Source organism: Ptychodera flava, chromosome 21, assembly GCF_041260155.1.
Source record: "Ptychodera flava strain L36383 chromosome 21, AS_Pfla_20210202, whole genome shotgun sequence".
Taxonomy (NCBI): Eukaryota; Metazoa; Hemichordata; class Enteropneusta; family Ptychoderidae; genus Ptychodera; species Ptychodera flava.
In genome coordinates this window covers 36268504-36277215 of record NC_091948.1, presented here as the reverse complement: position 1 = coordinate 36277215, position 8712 = coordinate 36268504, and positions in this window count along the sequence as shown.

Sequence of the window (8712 nt, the reverse complement as noted above, 5' to 3'; positions counted from 1 at the left end):
ACGTTGCCCCTCTAGATAAAGCTTGAAAGGGACCACACATTATGGTTGCAAAAAATGGCCACGCACTGTTCCGCAAGTGTCATGGACTATTGCCCGAAATCACAGTCCATGGACTGTGCCGAAATCAAGAAGACAGGCAAAATCAGCTGAATATTAACATCGACAGCTGAGTAGTTCATTACCAAACTTGTTATTGTGTTGACATGACAGCATTTTGTAAAAGGTATTTACTGTGCCTGAGCGCGAGCGTACGTATCGAGAGTTCGCCATATTGACGCTACATGGGAAAATATGCGAATAAAATCTACGTGCATTTCTCAGCAGTTGTCGTTCCTATTCTGCTCAGTTAACAGACATAATTTCACAGAATATTAATAGAATATTACACAGAAAACATATTTAGATCGTATTTGGAGGCACTGACTACTAGCATTGCAAGAGAAAGGGACGACAAATTTTCCGGTGTGTTTCTAGCCGTGCCTGAGAGAGTGTACGTATCGAGAGTTCGCCATATTGACGCTGCATGGGAAAATGTGCGACCTCACAACTAAAATCTACATGCATTTCTGCAGTTGCCTTTCCTATTCTGTTCAGTTAAGAGACATGATTTCACAGAATATTACACAGAAAACATATTTAGATCATATTTGGAGACACTGACTACTAGCATTGCAAGAGAAAGGGACTACAAATTTTTCGGTGTGATTCCAGCCGTTGCTTGTGCTACGTACGTCAACACACTCGCAGCGGTCAACCCCAGAAATTATCGCACACTATCATCATTTACGATGGGATAAGGATCACGAAAAACACACACCGATTTCAGGATATGATAATTTCTATCTTCGTGTCGTAGATAGACGCAGAGAACACTTAAATAGAGCCAAAAACAGCGAAAATTCAAGAAAAGCGTACACACAATCGGGGACTGTGGCATGCAGGATAAACCCAAGCTACGCATTATCTCGTGACTGGCCCTCGTATCGCGGTTCAGCTGTGCGGTCTAGGTGATTGACACCTTTTACAATAGGCGTTTCCAGACCGGTGGATAGAGGGACTGTGCTTTGTCCAACCTTTCAGAAAACTATGGTTGTCGAAAGGTTCATTGTAAACATTTGACTAAGGTTCTACGGCTGAAGCTGTATTTAACCTTGTAAAAGTAACCTTTGTCTAACCTTTCGGAAAACTAAGGTTGTCGAAAAGTTCATTGTGAACATTTGACGAAGGTTCTAAGGCTGAAGTTGTATTTAACGTTCGCAAATAAACTCATTCATACTTTGGGCATTAACCTTCGTACAAAATTGCAATACAACCTTTAACTTTGATTTTTTTGAATCAAAGCTTTGTCTAAGCTTCAGCATGAACGCCAGCACAACCTTGGAGGGAATCGACCTTCAACAAAGGTGGTGCACAATCGCGTGTATATGACACGAAAGGGCTTGCACGAAATACATTCTTTACATTTAATACATTTAATACATGTTTTACATTTTTTACACGAAAGGTCTGCACGAAATACATTCTTTACATTTAATACATTTTATATATTTATGTCACGAAAGGTCTGCACGAAATACATTCAATGGTCGAGTCGGGTCTAGCTTGGCTTGCACGAAATACATTCTTTACATTTAAAGCCCCAACTCCCGTATAAAAGCGCGAGAACCTACAAGAGTGGTCATAATGGTGGGATATTCAAACGTACTCAGTACGCTCTGGACGTCGTCGATAAAAACCGTTAATTTAGAAATCTACCGATTAATTTTTTTCTTGGAAATTGAGGGATATGTGTATAAGTATTTGGAGCACAATATACTTGGTTTCTGACGAAGTTAAATTTGAAATGATGTCTGGAACCCGAAAAAAGGATAAAATATTTGCCGGTATTATCGCCGGTATAACGTTCGATGTTCAGTTTGAATCTGCGTGATTGACATGATATGCAAATTACAAATGAGTCATTAGCGATACGTTGTTTACTTTTTACGTAAGGGATGGACCATTAGACCTTGGGAGGGGGGGTGGTCACAATGAAATTGTGAAAAATTTTTTTTTACTGTTGTAAATTTCTGAAATTTTTTTTTTCCAATTGAGATTAGCTGTGCAAATTTTTTTTTTTCAGAGTAAATTTTCAGATTTATAATTTTTTTTTCGTTCGTCGCTGTCTGAAGACAAAGAGGGCAAACATGTGGTGTCAAGCACCACAAGCGGCCACGCAAGCGGTCACTGGGAAGAGGTCAGGAGAGGGGTGTCCCCCTGCTGCCGTTGGAGCTTTTGAAAAATAGAGATTAAAATGGTGTTACTTGGTGGCACTTGGGGAGTATTTTTGCTGGGGGTGGTCAGGAGGGGGTGTCCCCCTCCTGCCATTGGAGCATTTGAAAATTAGAGATTAAAATGGTGTTACTTGGTGGCACTTGGGGAGTATTTTTGCCGGGGGAGGTCAGGAGGGGGTGTCCCCCTCCTGCTGTTGGAGCTTTTGAAAAATAGAGATTAAAATGGTGTTATTTGGTGGCACTTTGGGAGCATTTTTTTCGGATTACACATCTTCCTCTGAAACATGGTCTTCTTGCTCCTCAGTAGCTTCCTATATAGTTTTGAAAATTGACTATTTTGGTTTCCTGGCTTCCCTTTCTACTGCGTGGTGAAATGCCTACATTCACCCCACCAAACATCATGCATATCTCATGATTTACAATTGATTTTGACAAGCTGAGAAGCTAAAATATGCTAAATAATATAGTGAAATTTGCATATTTGTGTTTTTAGAGCAATTGTTGCCCTTTTTTGATCAAAACATCTATTTCTCTGCATGTCCAAATTGATTGGATGTGTATAGATGTGTTGAGATTTCAATATTTGTCTTTTTGGGCAATTTATGCCATTCATGGTCAAAAAATCTGTATTCTCTGAAAGGGCTTGTCCAATTTCTTTGAAATTTGCTACACAAAAACGATTAACCATGCAGATTTATTCAGTATTTGCTATCGAGAAACTTTCAAAGTTCAACCCTTTTATGTGTTTTGTGTTGGAATTTGTTGGATAGATGGCATTCTAGTAGTGTGATTGTTGAATTTTCTACGTAGTGTATTGTTGAATGTTAAAACATGTGTTGCTGTTGTTATTTGAGGCTGTTTTTTGAGAAAAAAGAATTGAAAATGCCTTTTTAAAAGCAAAATAATACATAATGACTTGATATGTTGTTTTATACTATTGACGTGTTTCTACTTGTTCACCCATTCTTGCATTCATCATTGTAATAAAATGCTGTGAAAAAAATGAAACTGATGTGGCCTGCATCTGTTTACCTTGATCTTAAAAGGCAAATACAACTTTCTGTCTTGACAACCATACCATAGTTTCAATGTTTTACCTACCTAGTGTACCTGCTTGGTTTGTACGCAGGAAACAAGTAGAAAACAGGCTCTATAATTTCATAATTTTCAAGTGATCAGAATACAAAAGTCCTGAAAAGATAAGATAATCACAACTTCCAGTATAAGGGATACAGTCACTCTAAATGTATAAATGAAAATTAAAAATGTGCCGGGAGGATGTATTAAAAATACAGAAAGTTGCTTACTGTCGGTAAAATCTAAAAAATATTCAAAATTTTAAAGACTTTTGCAGATTTTTTTTTACGCCTTTGTCTTCTTATTTTTTTTTTTTTTATTTTGCAAACTAGTTTGAAGATTTTTTTTTTCCTAACTTTCTGTTCTGAAATTTTTTTTTCTTCTGTTTTTGACCACCCCCCCTCCCAAGATCTAATGGTCCGTCCCTAAGTAGCGTTGCTGTTCAATGCAGAAAAAACACCAAGTACTCGGAGCGTACCGAAAGATACAAACGCACACACTGTGTATAATAAATACATGCAAACACATTTGACTCGGTAGTTCTCTTTTTGGAAAATTTGTTGGTCCTGAAAAGGACCGTTTTTTATTTATGTTTGCCTACCTGAGCCGTACATTTTATAGACAGGAAGGCCTATACTGTCATTTATGCCCGACATAAAGTACGTCTGGTATGTTGGGGTTGAGACCACGGACAAGTACCAGCACAAATTCAGGCATGATCTCTCACTTTGTCTACACTGTCTGTATCTTCTGTCTTCTTTTCAATTTCAAGTTTTACCCTCCAGTCAACGTACTGTTGAAAGCGCAATGCGTAACTATCGCTTAGCTGTTTCCAAAAGTGATATACATTTTCTTTCCCGACCTATTAGCCGTGCATGCCTATGTAACACAAAGCGAACAAAGTAAAAATTCACAAAACAACTAGCCTCCAGAATCCAATGTGCTGACAAAACCTAGATTTTTTTGACGCCTGCTATCGCCTTCGGCATGTTCGGTCGTCACTGCTGTGCTGGGTCACTTAGGCTGATCCGACGTCGAGTTGACAAACGTCGCCGGCGGCAGCTGAGGTCACCATACTGAATAATTCCAGAAGTTGCACTCAAATGTCCGCGCTCGATCCCCATCACAGCTACCTCCAATTCATTCCTGGCAAAGAAAATTCCCGAGGCTACCTCCTGCTCATCAGTGACCGCTATCTTCATAAAGCCAGCTGACATACTGTGATTAGCAGTCTGACTCTGACTACCACACGTTTGTAATGAACTAGTATCGCGACTGCGTGAAGAGTGTAGAAGTGCAAGTGCACTCGATTTTGGCGGGATCGTTCGAAGTAGCGAAATACTAGAACTCACCATTTTATAAGGAGGGATGAACATTGAAACGAATGCTCCGAGAATTCATGCGATCACTTTATCCTATTTTATTTTTAGTGATTAAATATTAGCAGTTTTGATTTCTAAAATAAGTATTTTTCAGATTAAGCTTTTTGAAATAGTCACAAGACAACAAATCGACACCACATTTCATTTCGGTCACCATAAAACACAGGCGCTCCTTAGCTGGGTAGTCTGCTAAGTAGATTGATTTTCGGATCGATCTATTGATCCCGTAGTCGATATGCCCGCCACTGCAACCTAAATACTCACAGCTAGACCCGACCCGACCTTAGAATGTATTTCGTGCAGACCTTTCACGTTATAAATGTAAAAAAAATGTAATAAATGTAAAAAATGCATTTCGTGCAGACCTTTCATGTACTAAATGTAAAAAATGTAGAGAATGTATTTAATGTAAAAAATGCATTTCGTGCAAGACAGGCCCAAACTCCTGATGATCTGTCCGATAACTCCCGAGGAAGGCCCGAGAGTTCGGTTTATTTCGTACGGACATTTGTTGAAAAAATGTATTAAATGTAAAGAATGTATTTTGTGCAGACCTTTAATGTAATAAATGTAAAAAATGTATTAAATGTAAAGAATGTATTTCGTGCAAGCCAAGCTAGACCCAGCTAGACCCGACCTTTCGTGACATAAATGTAAAGAATGTATTAAATGTAAAGAATGTATTTCGTGCAGACCTTTCTTGACATAAATGTAAAAATGTATTAAAAGTAAAGAATGTATTTCGTGCAGACCTTTTGTGTAAAAAATGTATTAAATGTAAAGAATGTATTTCGTGCAGACCTTTAATGTAATAAATGTAAAAAATGTATTAAATGTAAAGAATGTATTTCGTGCAGACCTTTCATGTAATAAATGTATTAAATGTAAAGAATGTATTTCGTGCAGGGATAAATGTAAAAAATGTAAAACATGCAGAGTTCTTGACTACTGGCCATGGATGTTCCTATTTGGTAGGATGAGGCATCACATTATGAATTAGTAAATATCTGTCAAATAAAATATTATTGATGTTGACTATAGCACGTACGGCATAACAATTGGGGAGAGTCACTTTTCTCAGCATCATTTTGAAAAAATTCGCCCTCCCTCCCTATAATTTTTTTCCAGTCCCTTACCGGCAAGCACGAATTCGTGAACACGTCTATTAAATGTGATTTAGGCCTAACAGCGAAGATGAATAGCGCTGCCTTCACGGTTACAGGTTTGTTACTAAATATAGCTGAACGCGTGTGACATCGGACACACAGCTTGGAATGCGGACAAATTTTATCAATGTTGCATATATGGCCGTTTTTGCAGCGTGTAACTCTTAGTCGTGAATGTGCCTTTTGGTATTCATTGTTACACTAGCAGTTGCGTACTAAGATGTGTTTTCATCGTTTTGCATGTGTAATTTTCAAAAGCGTAATCTATTAAAAAATGTGGACAAACATTTATTTTTGCATATTAATGAGAGAACAGTGACGTAAACTGTGAACAGCCCTGTAAGCTTATACATGTGTCCGAGATTGACTCATTGAGTTGGCACTACATTGTAAGATTTCGACAAAAAGGTTGGACTTTGATTTCTTCAATAACGAAGATTATCTATGAACCCAGTGCGTGGTTCATCCCATTGCTCCGAAAATAAACATAACTCGTGATGGGTAGCGCCTATCGACACGATCATCGCGTGAATAGACCAAAAAAAAATGCTTACCGACATGACGATCGTGTGGATAACGTGTTTTTTCTTACCTATCCACACGATGGTCGTGTCAATAAGCGTGTCCTTTTTACTTATTCACACGATGATCGTGTCTGTAAGACGCATTTCCCGCTTATTTGCACAATGATCGTGCAAATAAACAGTTTTCTTACTTAATGCACGATGATCGTGTCTACAAGACGCATTTTCCGCTTATTTGCACGATGATCGTGCAAATAAGTGGAAAATGCTTCTTGAAGACACAATCATCGGTTTGATAAAGAACAACACATACCGACACGATCATCGTGTAGATAAGATAAACAAATGGATAATCCACACGATGATAGTGTCTATAAGAAGCATTTTCCGCTTATTTGCACGATGATCGTGTCTATAAGAAGCATTTTCCACTTATTTGCACAATGATCGTGCAAATAAACGTTTTTTTCTTACTTATTTGCACGATCATCGTGTCTATCACAAGCATTTTCCACTTATTTGCACGATCATCGTGCAGATACCCAGTTTTTCTTACTTATTTGTACGATCATCGTGCAAATAAGCGGGAAAATCTTATAATCGACACGATCTTGAGGCTTTGTTTTTTACGATCATCAAACACAGCAAATAACCTTAATGTTAATGCCTCATCGGGCAAGCAAATGTATTTTGACAATGTGTATCGGTGCAATTGTCGTCCTTGTAGCCTAAGGCACAGTGCTTTGTAATTTTGAAGTTGTGAATCTCCATCAAAGGCCATCATGGGTTTCCTTTCTTACTAATTTTGGTAAGAAGATTGAGTTGATGAAATGTCATGGGTTTGCGTCATTAAAATGAAATAAATATGCTGCCCTGTTAATGTATTCCTTATGGCTGTTGATAGGGCCTATATGATTGAAGTTGCAACTAAGTAAGTCTTTGCCTAGCAAGTTATCTACTGTAACAAAAATTTATACATAAATAGTTATCATTTTAAGCTTTTATTTACGCACTATCTAAGAATGGTAATTTGATTAACAAATTAATTTTCATCAGAGTCCTAAAAGTATTCATCATCAATAGCAAATCGTCGGAGCAAAATGTCAAGAACTTACCAGAAGAAGGCAAAAAACATAGGGAAAATATGTTTCTTAAAAAAAAAGATAGGACGTACTCGTTTTCGTCATGGAGTTAGGAAGGTTTGCTTGGGTGACTATGTCCGCGACTCAATGGTGACTCCATCCCTACAGCCTGCAACCCCCTAAGATACACATAATCTAAAATGCAAAAAAAATACGCATGACGTTTCAAACTTGACGGCCTTTTGTCTTGGAAATGTCGCAAACGAGTGATGGTGAGTTCCATACATCAGCTGTGTCATGCCATGGCTGTGTGTAGGCCTACTAGACTAGTATGGCGCTTTGCTTGCGGGGTTTGTTAGTTTGACTCAAATTACTGGCAGTGGATTGGTGGATATTGTCAAATGCAATGAATTTAGCGAGAAAAAGAGAAAAAATAGGAAAGGATAGTAAAAGAGAGAGAAGGGAAAATTACAAAGTAACTGACAGAAAAAAAAAACCGGGAAAAAATCTAGAGGCCGCGCCCGGGATTCGAATATGCGTCTCCTGGAGAGAGGCTTCCCTCGTTCATTGAGATCGGCGGCGTTCACTATGTGCTACTGGGCTACCGATGCTCACGGAGGAGAAAATAAGCGATATAAATAAAAGAAGTATTGCTGTCTCTTTCAAGCTGTGATTTTGTTTGTTATGCTCTCTATTCATTTTTTGGCAGTTTGAGCCTCGAAACCATGAAATATTGAGATCGCGAACAAGATTTCATGAGTGGTTTATTATGAAACGGGCGATTGGATTTTAGCAAGCGATGTCAGAAATTCAATTGTCAATTGAACACATGGGCCTACGGATAAATTATGGAGAACACACTTTTTGTCACACTAGGAAACTTTATTTTAACTAGAAAGCCGTACATTTGAGACCACTTGATGAAGCAAAATGGTGACATAAGTGTACAATTTGCATTTTATCGCAAGTTATCATGATCGTGTGGCTAAGTTGCTTTTTATTTTTGCTTACCGACACGATCATCGTGTCGATAGCCACAACGCTCGTGATGAGTGGTCGATGGTCCGGGGTCACAGTTGCGAGTGTAGTGATACATACTGGCCGCCACGTAGTATGCATGCATACTACGCGGCGGCCGGTATGTATCACTACACTCGCAACTATGTCCGGGGTCACCCTCAAAGCAACCGAGCAGTCGACCTCGCCAT